This window comes from Cetorhinus maximus, chromosome 31 (assembly GCF_964194155.1).
Source record: "Cetorhinus maximus chromosome 31, sCetMax3.hap1.1, whole genome shotgun sequence".
NCBI classification, from domain to species: Eukaryota; Metazoa; Chordata; class Chondrichthyes; order Lamniformes; family Cetorhinidae; genus Cetorhinus; species Cetorhinus maximus.
Window position 1 is genome coordinate 9,903,984 of NC_135909.1, and position 11,210 is coordinate 9,915,193.

Genomic DNA, 11,210 nt, shown 5'->3' on the forward strand with positions numbered 1-11,210 from the left:
AGTGAAATAGTCATGTATCTTTATTGCCCCTCTGTGGGGCAATACACAATTTGTGAAACATATTTGCCTCTTCTAGAATTTCAAGCAGTTGGAAGCACTGAAGAAGTCTTGGTTCTATCTTTACTAATTCACGTGAACTGTGATAATGAAATATAACATCTTCCAGGCAGTGGAGATATAATATAGACACCAAAAATACTCACATACCACCGCGGATGTTGCCTTTTTTCCCTCAGGGAGACTCGGTTGAAGAGTTTCCCTTTTTTGTTACTCTGAGCTTCTCAATGTTGTAATGCTGTCTGCTTCATTCCTTCGTTCAACTGTGGGTGTCTATCTCTCATTGTCTGTGACACCTCTTCAATTAACAATCTACTTCTGCTTCTCCTTACAGAGTGCAATCTCTTCTGTCTTTTTTCCCTATGCAGTGTACTATGATTCAGTCAGCTGCTCCCTTGCTTTTTACAATGAGGAGGTTGTGAGTTCAAAACTCATTCCCGAATCCTGACCACAAATTCAGGCTCACAGTCTAGTGAATTCTTTGCTGTTACTGGTGCCAGCTTTTAGACGATATGTTGAACTGAGCTGCCATCTGCCTTCTCACGTAAAATATACCAAGGCACAATTTCGGAGAGGGGCGGGGGAGTTATTCCATGATGTCGGAGACATTCAAAACAGATCATATTGCCTTCAACACATTGCTGTTCCTGGAAGCTGACTGTGTGCAAATCCTTTGAAATTTTTTTCAAAAACATGATGAATGATTTCCTGTTAGGAAAAGTCAAGTTATTATTGAAAACTCTGCTGAGTGAGCTTCATTGGACAGCAGAGAAATCAGGTGAAGAATTCGAGTAAATCGACATCAGAGAACAAGTCACCGTCAAAACTGGATCAACTCTTGCGAAGATCAATGAATAAAAGCTGAAAGCTCCGCGCATCATCAGTTCATTAACCAGAGACACTCACAGGGTGTTTTGTACAATGTGTCTCTAATGCAAACCTGAAGGAACGAAGCCTTACCAGTTCATGGTGATATTGGGGATGGAACTCCATATATTTAATAAGTAAGTCAGAATGAATAAACATAGGACTCCAAATAATGATTATCTGTGTCTTTGACGTGATTCTCTTCCCGTTATGCTGATACGCTTGTCCTTCTCGATGGTACATGTATCAGGGAGGACGCTGCTGTCCAAATACGCATAGGAATTAATGCAGGTGTCCTGTAGATCGGACATACTGCAGCTAATATGTATTGAAGTGTTTACTGGAAGTAAGAAGCTGACACAAATTCACTGTACAGAAAAAGCCAGGTATGTTTTTCGGTTGCGGGCCACTGGATATTTTTGGTGTGAATAAGAACAAAAATAGCAGAAGTTGGTTTGGATTCATCGGCCTCTGTGCTGTGGGCTTCGCTGCACCGCCCTGCGACGGAGCCGTAATTCCTTCCTGCCGCTGAATACTTTACGGTAGCCAAACAAATATTCACTTCTTACTTATTTTTAATCAAGAGCACACGTGTTGGGAAGCTCACCCTGGCTGCGCAATTGCACTTCACAACACTCCGAATGCAACAGACAAAGACACAGAAAAGCAGTAGAGACGATCAGGACACACACAGTGACAGACAGGAAAAGGTGCTCAAACCAGCAAGATACCGCCCCCACCCCACAAACTCAACCCCCCGCCCCCTCACAGCTGGATGAGGGAAAACAAGCCCAAGAGAGACAGGGGGACCACCCGCTTTCTCGGCCACTCACTTTAGCCATCACCATCCCAGCGGGACCAACGGGGAGGCGCCACTCCCTGTGGGATAGAAATGGCAGAAATTCCCACAGCTCCAGTAACTAGACCTCCTAGTGGATCTGGAAGGGACACCAACTTCCGTCCATCTTGAGAGAGTCACAGTTCCCTGTATGTGAATGTGGATTAACCCCTTATATTCCCTCACAGACTCTGTGATCCCCGGGCCCTTGCGAATTCCAGAAAAAAAGACGCTAACACGACCTGAGAGCTGAGCAGGCGGGAGAGGGGATGGGAGTGGGGCACGGGACTGGGGACAGAGACGGAGGTGCGGGGGGTGGGGGGGTGGGGGGGTGGAGATGTGGTGGTGGGGGTTGAAAGCCATGGCGCAGAGTGATGAATGTGATAACAGGCGACTTTAAAGGTCACAGGAAAGCGGTGCCTGGAGCTGCCCCGAGAGACAAGCTTTGGGTTGTCAGTAAAAATATCTCCTGTAATGAAGGCACAAAATCAGAAACAGGAAATGCTGGAAATATTCAGCAGGTCTGAAAGCAGCTGCGGAGAGATATTCCCGTCGCCAGGATGTAACTCTCCAATTGGACACTTCACGTCATTCAGATCTTACACTCTCAACACCTTCGTGTGAGGAACAGGTCGGGCGGGAATTGGGTCTTTGTTGATTTGAGCAAACAGCAATGCAGCAATGAGAAGCTCCTCACCCCCCGGCGGCTTGGGGAAGGATGGGACTCAGATACAGGAACCTGACAGGTGGTGGAAAATAGGAAAATCACATCGAGCTTTTGAAAGCAGTAACGATGAATATGGAATTTAAAACCATTTATGCAGAAAGGAGCAACTGAGTCAGGATGGCCGAGCGGTCTAAGGCGCTGCGTTCAGGTCGCAGTCTCCTTTGGAGGCGTGGGTTCGAATCCCACTCCTGACATTATTTTTTCCTTCCAAGCCCGAGATCTCCACCACCCGGGAGGAAAAAGGCAGCAGATGCATGAGAACAGCAGCAAGCTCCCCTCCGAGCGACACACCATCCTGACTTGGAACTGTATCGCCCTCTCAAATCCTGGAACTCCCTAACAGCGCTGTGGACCTACTTACATCATATGGGCTGCAGCAGTTCAAGAAGGCAGCTCGCTGCCAGCTTCTCAAGGGGAATTTCCGTCGGCCGAGCCAGACTCGAGGCAACCGGATCCCCTGAAAACAGCTCATAAAGTAAACTGGATACAAAAGCAACATACTGCGAATGCTGCAAATTAGAAATAGTAACAATCAGAAAGTGCTGGAAATACACAACAATTATACAGCATCTGTGGAGAGAAATTTAGAACTAGCATCTCAGGCAGTGAGATCATCATTTCCTTCTCTCTCAGTGTGAAATCCTTGACTCAGTCAATATCCCCTCCTCTTTTAATGACGCCTTTCTATCCAAGGCCTCAAATACTCCTTCCAAGTGAAACAGTGATGCACTTGTTCTTCTTTCAGTTTAATGTGCTCCATTTGCTGCCGCAATATGTTCTCATCTGCTTCAGGTGGGTGAGGGCTTTGAGGAATCTCCGTTCAATCCGCAAGCCTGACTCTGAGCTTCCTGTCACTTGTCATTTCAATTCTCCACCTTGCTCCCACTCTGACCTTTCTGTCCTTGGTCTGCTGCAGTGTTCCAGTGAAGAATAACATAAGCTCGAGGAAGAACACCTCACCCTGCACATTTCTGGCCTCAACGTCGAGTTCAATATTTTTAAATTATAAACTCAGCCTCTCTCTTGTTTCATGTGTTTCTTTCAGGATTATCATTTTATTTTCTGTTTCTTATTTAATTCCTTCACTTTGCAATTGGGCGGCTGATCTTTAGCCATTCTCACCTCATCTGGACCCACATTTTGTTTTTTGCCTGTTCTAGTCCTTTGGCTTTGGCGCGGTGTAACCTTTTGTAATTGAATCTCTCCGGGCCCCCAAACCATTACAAACCTGTGCTTTTGTTCAACCTCTTCCCAAAGCCTGGACCGGTCCCTTGCTCCAAGTCTATTACATTCCTATATTCCCTCAGTTCAGATGAAGGGCCACCAACCTGAAACATTAATTCCTTTTCTCTCCACAGTTGCTGCTATTAACAGCATTTTCCGTTTTTATATTATAGTCTGTTCATTGACTTATAACACATGCCTTTTAAGAAAAGCGTCAATTATCTGGAATTGGTAACAAGCCACTTTTAATCAGACAGAGCCATATTTACACAGTTTCGATTCCCTGACAAAACACAGAATTTTACCGATTCCATTCTGTGCCCACGGGATCAATTCCCATGCCGGCTTCTCACACCCTTCCTGCTGTTCAGAATGTAGGACTGATTTTTATCCATAAATCATAGAATGATAAAGGACAGAAGGAGCTCATTCCGCCTGCGTTGGTTCTTTGGTTGAGCGATATAATTACTCCTAGATCCGTGATCTGTTCCCATTTTCCTGTATTCCCTTCCTTCAAGTTTGTTTTCTCTCCAACTCTCTTTTGAAAGTTAATAATTAATCTGCTTCCATCACCCTCCCAGGTAGCTTCCATTTCACAATGAGCTCACTGTGTAAAATACATTCTCCTCATCCCGTTCCTCGTTCTTTTCTCAATCAGCTTCAAACTGTGTCCTCTGGTTAGCGACCCTCCTGTCAGTGGAAACAGTTTCTCCTTATTTACTCTAGTAAACTGGTCATCATTTTGAACACCTCATAGGAGATGTTTTTTCGATGCAAAGCAAGTGGAGGGAATAAAGGGGAATCTTTAAGAAGATTGAAGCTGTTTGTGAATTTATCCAAATTCGAGCCATTTCAGCAGCAGCGCCGTGATTTAACAAAACTCCCCAAAGCGCTTCAAAGGAGCTTGATCAAGCAACATTCGACATCCAGTCAGATATTTGGCCAGATGAACAAAACCTTAGTAAAGCTGATAGATTTTAGGAGGGTATTAAGGGGGAGAGTGAAGTGGGGATGTTTCTAGATGGAATTGCAGCGCTAAAGGCTCAGACAGCTGAAAACGTGGCCGCCAATGATGAAACAATGCAAAGTGTAAATGAGCAAGAGAACAGAGATGGATTCAGAAAGAGAAATGTCTTGGAATGGAACTGGAACTGCAGTCTGGCCAGTGAGAAATCTCCCCCTGAACCACTAATGTTCACACAGCCGCTCATTCCATGTATCCAGTTGAAAACCTGTCTGAAGGAACATACAGTCTGACAGAGCACGTGTGATAATCCTCCACTATCTGATCTAAAGCTGCAACAGGAGCTGTTCATTACAGCTGTGATAACCGTGTTGGTCTTGATATTCAGTGGTGCAGATTCACATCATCCTTGTTTCGAGTTGTCTGTCATAAACAGTCTGGAAAGATGACTGAGCAGTAATGGGAAGCAGTTTCCGCGGTGGCTGTAAATGTCCAATTTTAAATCATTCTGAGGACTGAGCAGACTGACTCTGGTCAGCATCTTTCAAATGTTTTTGTTTTGTCCTGAGACGGTGATGAGATTTCGGCTCAAAAACAGAATTACCTGGAAAAACTCAGCAGGTCTGGCAGCATCGGTGGAGAAGAAATCAGTTAACGTTTCGAGTCTTCATGACCCTTCGGCAGAACTGAGTATAGTTAGGAGAAAGGTGAAATATAGGTGAAATATGAGATTTCGGCTGTTCAGTGGTTCAGATGGGAAAGTGGGGAGTGACCTGTATAGAAGGAAGTTCGGGACGGCAGTTTCCCTTTTCTGAGTATATTGATAAACCTCTTGCTGACTTTCTTCAATGCTTATCTAAAGCATTCCAACCCACAACCTTTAAATGTCTCTGTTTATACCGACTGCAAGTCCAAAGCGCTATCGGTTGCGCCACAGATCTACACCAATGACACTTGTTTCCCATCCCAATATGGGAATTTCTGACATTGACGGACAGACAGTTCAAAATTTCAGCAATTTGAACAGTGACTATATTTCAAAAGTGCTCATCGTCCGTAAAATGTTTTTGGACGTCCTGTGGTTGCGTAAAGAGCTATAAAAATTCAGTAGAACTTCAAAACGACATGGGCAGGTTGGTGCAATGGGCGGTTAAGCGGCAGAGAGAACCACATAACCCTACAAAAGTGACGGCGCAGAAAGAGGTGATTCAGCCCATCATGTCTGTGCTGGATTGAAAAAAGATGAAGAAGAAACTAGCCGCTCATTTTAAACCCTCTTCACAGCACGTGATCCGTAGCCTTGCAGGTTACAGCGCTCCAGAAGCAGATCTAAGTACATTTTAAATGAGTTGAGCGTTTCAGCCTCAACCACCGGTTCAGGCAGTGAAACCCAAATGCTCGCCACCCGTTGCATGAAAAAGCTTTTCCTCGTCTCCCCTCTAATCCTTCCAAAAATGTCCTTAAATCTCCGCTCCCTGACAATTAACCCCTCAGTGAGGGGAAAGAAGAATTTACTGTCCACCCTATCTAGGCCGCTCATCATTTTGTACATCTCAATTAGGTCACCCCTCAGCCTCCTCTGTTCTCAGGAAAACAACCTTAACCTATCCAATCTTCCCTCGTAGCTGCAATTTTCAAGCTTTGGCAGTATTCTTGTAAATCCTCTCTGTGCTCTGTACAGTGCAATTATGTCCTTCCTGTAAAGTGGCGACTAGAACTGCACATAAAATTCCAGCTGTGGACTAACCAGCGCTTTTGCAGTTGATTTCCTTTTCCAGGGAAATGTGAAAAGATTAATTGTGGTCGGAAGAAAGCAAAGAGGTAACATAAAATAAAGCGTGTGCACCCAAAGGGCGTGCAAGAGCAGGGGGAAATTGTGGGCATCTTCATAAATGATTGAAGGTGTCAGGAAAACTTTTATTCATTCACGGGAAGTGCACTTCACTGGCTAGGCTGGCATTTATTGCCCAACCCTAGTTGCCTTTGAGAAGGTGGTGATCAGCTGGTGAGCTGCTGCAGTCCATGTGGTGTAGGTACACCCACAGTGCTGCTGGGAAGGGAGTGCCAGGATTTTGACTGAGCGACAGTGAAGGAAATGCTATATATTTCGAAGTCAAGATGGCGTGTGACTTGGAGGGCAACTGTCAGGTGGTAATGTTCCCAGGTAGCTGCTTGCCTTGCTGTTCTCGACCGTAGGGGTCGTGGGTTTGGAAAGTGTTGTTTAAGGAGGTTTGTTGAATTCCTGTATGCATTTTGTAGATGCCACGCACTCCTCGACTGTGCGTCGGTGGTGGAGGGAGTGAATGTTTATGTTTGTGGTGCAGTTCAAGCTTTTTCCTGGATGATGCCAAGTTTCCTGAGTGTTGTGGGTGCTGCACTCCACATGGCAATTAGCGACTATTCCATCACACTCCTGACTTGTGCCTTATAGATTCTGGACAAGCTTTGGAGAATCAGTAGGTGAGTTACTCGTCGCACAATCCCTCGCCTCTGACCTGCCCTTGTAACCACACTATTTATATGGCTAGTCCAGTTCAGCTTTTGGTCATCAGTGACCCTCAGGATGTTGAGAGTGAGCGATTCAGTGGTGGTAACGCCATTAAACGTCAAGGGCCAGTGGTTAGATTCTTTCTTGTTGGAGATGGCCATTGCCTGGCACTCATGTGGTGCAAATGTCATTTTTCATCCCAAGTTTGGATATTGTCCAGGCCTTACTGCATTTGGATATGGACTGCTTCAGTATCTGAGGACCCACGAATGGTGCTGAACATTGTGAAATTATAAGCGAACATCGCCACCTCTGACCTTATGATGGAAGAAAGGTCGTTGATGAAGCAGTGGAAGATGGCTGGGCCGAGCACATTACCCTGAGGAGCTCCTGCAGAGATATCCTCGAGATGAGATGACTGAACGCCTTAAGCATTACTCCAAACTAATGGAGTTTTCCACCTGATTCCCATTGACTCCAGTTTTCCTAGCGCTCCTTGATGCCACACTCAGGCAAATCCGGCTTTGATGTTAAGGGCAGGCACTCTCACCTCTCCTCGGGAGTTGAGCTCTTTTGCCTATATTTGAATCAAGGCTGTAAGGAGGTCAGGAGCTGAGTGGCCCTAGCGGAGCCCAAACTGTGCGTCAGTGAGCAGGTTATTGTTAAGCAAGTGCCGCTTGATAGCACTACTGATGACCCCTTCCATTACATTACTGCTGATCGAGAGTAGACTGATTGGGAAGTAATTGGCCAGGTTGGATTTAGCCTGCTTTCTGTGTACAGGAAATACCTGGGCAATTTTCCACATAGCTGGGTAGATGCCAGTGTTGTAGCTGTACTGGAAAAGCTTGGCTCGGGGCGTGACATGTTCTGGGGCACAAATCTTCAGTACTATTCCCAGAATATTGCCAGGGCCCATAGCCTTTGCACTACCCAGTGCCTTCAGCTGTTTCTTGATATCACGTGGAGTGAATTGAATTGGCTGAAGACTGGCATCTGTGATGCTGGGGACCTCTGGAGGAGGCTGAGATGGATCATCCACTCGGCACTTCTTGTAGCAAATGCTTATCATTTGTGCTGATGTGCTGAGGTCCTCCATTATTGTGGATGGGGATATTTGTGGCGTCTCTACCTCCAGTCAATTATTTAATTGTCCATCACCATTCCCAACTGGATGTAGCAGGACTGCAGATTTTAGGTCTGTCTGTTAGTTCTGCGATCGCTTAGCTCTGTCGATCACTTGCTGCAGATGATGGTTGGAATGCAAGTAGTCCTGTGTCATAGCTTCACCAGGTTGACAACTCATTATCAGGTCAGGCTGGTGCAGCTCCTGGAATGTCCTCTTCACTCTTCATTGAACCAGGGTTGATCACCTGGCTTGATGGTAATGATATAGTGGGGAATATGCCAGCCCATGAGTTTATAGATTGTGTTTAAGTACAGTTCTGCTCCTGCTGATGGCCCACAGGGCTTCATGGATGCCCGGTCTTGTGTTGCTAAATGTGTTCGAAATCTATCCCATGTAGCACGGTGGTAGTGCTACACAACACGATGGCAACTATCCTCAGTGTGAAGGCGGGACTTCGTCTCCAAAACTTCTGTGCGATAGCCATTTCTACCGATAGTGTCGTGGACAGATGCATCTGCGGCAAGCAGATTGGTGAGGATGAGCTCAAGTATGATTTTCCCTCTTGTTGGTTCACTCAGCACCTGCCACAGACCCAGTCTCGCAGCGATGTCATTTAGGACTCGTCCAGCTGGGTCAGTAGTGGTGCTACCGAGCCACTTTTGGTGATGCACATTGAATCCCTCCACCCAGATGACATTTTGTGCCCTTGCCACCCTCAGTGCTTCCTCCAAGTGGTGTTCAACATGCAGGAGCACTGCTTCATCAGCTGAGGGAGGGCGGTACGTGTTAATCAGCAGGTTTCCTTGCCCATGTTTGATCTGATGTCATGAAACTTTATCGGGTCTGGAGGTGATGTTGAGGAATCCCCGGGCTACTGCCTCCCGACTGTATACCACTGTGCCGCCACCTCTGCTGGGCCTGTCCTACCGGTGGGACAGGGCATATCCAGGGATAGTGATGGTGGAGTCTGGGACATCATCTGTGAGGATTACTATGTCAGGCTGTTGCTTGCCTAGTCTGTGAGGCAGCCCTCCCAATTTCGGCACCAGCCCCCTGATGTTTGTAAGGGGGACTTTGCAGGGTGGACAGGGCTGAGATTGATGGTGCCGAGATCGATGTCGAGTGGTCCGTCCAGTTCCATTCCCTTTTTTGTGGCTTTGTCGTGGTTTGTTACAACTGAGAGGCTTGGTAGGCCACTTCAGAGGGCGGTTAAGAGTCAACCACATTGCTGTCTTCGACAGAGCGATCAAGTGGCTCTAACTCACCAATCACCTGCTCACTGAAGCTCAGATTGGTTTCCGCCAGGGCCACTCAGCTCCCGACCTCATTGCAGCCTTGATTAAAATATGGACAAAAGAGCTGAACTCAAGGCGTGAGTTGCAAATTACTACAGTTGACTATACAGAAGCATTTTGCGGAGTGTGGCATTGAGAAACCCAACAAAACTGAAGTCAAGTTATACAAGGAGGGAAACTCTCCACTAGTTGGAGTCGGCCCCCGGGATTTCTAATACATTCCAACAGATTTCCAGCATCCACAGTATTTCGCATGTAGTTAATTTCCTGTGGGTGGCAATGAAAGGATATGTTGAATACTTCTTCTGTGGCAGCTGGCTCGTTGGACTAGGGGTATGATTCTCGTTTTGGGATTTATGGTGAATTAATATGCCAGAGGTCCCGGGTTCAATTCCCGGACGACCCCCGCCACCCCCCCCCCCCAGCATTTTAATACATTAATTCGTGTGCTCGAGGTGGTGCCAGTTGGGGAAATCAGGTCCAGGTTTGAACATCCGGGAAATCATTGCGGAGAATGAATCACAACACAGAAAACCAACGCAAAGTTTCTCCGAATGCATCGAATATGGCAACTCTCTCCATGTGGGTTCAGTCGGAGGCTGATTGCAGTCAGTTACAGTCATGAGTGAAAAACCACATTTCAGTTGTGTTCCGGTACTTGCAGTGAGCCGGAAGGAGTTTCTTTATTCTTCCAGATGAATGTATGTTTCGGTCTTTCCGCGGTGGGTTTTCACACTGTCTAGAAACATGTTGGATATCGTGTTGAAGTGTTGAAGTGATTCACATCAGTCGATTTACAACAGTTCCTACCTGATGTGATGGAAATGTATTTTATTGACAAACTACATGAGAGACCTGGATGGTTATTCAGGACCTGAAACAGGCAGGATCATTTAGTTCAACAGTTCATGGATGTAAAACAGTACAGGAGGAGGTTTAATTAGGTGACTGCACGTGACGAGGTGGCCGAGAGGTTAAGGTGATGGACTGCTAATCCATTGTCTTTTGCACGCGTGGGTTCAAATCCCACCTTCGTCGTCAGTTTATTAACTGGTTCTTCGTGAATGCGGTGCTTTTTTCTGAAGGCATGTCTGAAATCACTGATGTAATCTTCCGAGACTAGGTTTCCAGAGGAGGTGGCGTTGGGATAATGTCGCTAATCACTCCATGATTATCTGAATTGAAGGCTGCTCATCCACTGTGCTTCCCACGCGTGAGTTTAAATCCTGTTTTTGTATGGGACGGCGTTATGCAGAAAGGAAATCGGAAATTACCATCAGACCCAAGTTATGACGTTTCCTGTAATACCGTGAATATCAATGTTTCAGGGACGATCTGATTGAAAATGTTACGATGATTAAATAACATTCTAGCTTCGTTTTTTAGTCTAGCGGGCAGTGTGCCAACCATTTAGCTTGTACTGGGGTGTTAACAAGAAGCATTGGGAATCGAAATTCCTGCAACAATCTCTCTCCCTGCCGTGAGAAAAAGTCGGTCTCTTTCAACTGTGGGTGTTTATCTCTCATTGTCTGTGACATTTCTTCAATTAACAATCTACTTCTGCCTCTCCTTGGAGTGAAATGTCTTCTGTCGTCTTTCCTTTGCTGTGAATGATGATTCA

General features: G+C 46.1%; 2 non-coding genes across 2 annotated transcripts; both read left to right on the forward strand.

Annotated features, from left to right (window-relative positions):
- The first annotated feature begins 2,600 nt into the window (after positions 1–2,600).
- On the forward strand, positions 2,601–2,683 carry trnal-cag (transfer RNA leucine (anticodon CAG)). Its single transcript has one exon. It is a non-coding gene; the product is annotated as a tRNA-Leu (tRNA).
- A 7,862-nt stretch (positions 2,684–10,545) lies between these two features.
- trnas-gcu (transfer RNA serine (anticodon GCU)) lies at positions 10,546–10,627 on the forward strand. The gene has a single exon. It is a non-coding gene; the product is annotated as a tRNA-Ser (tRNA).
- The last annotated feature ends 583 nt before the right edge of the window (positions 10,628–11,210 follow it).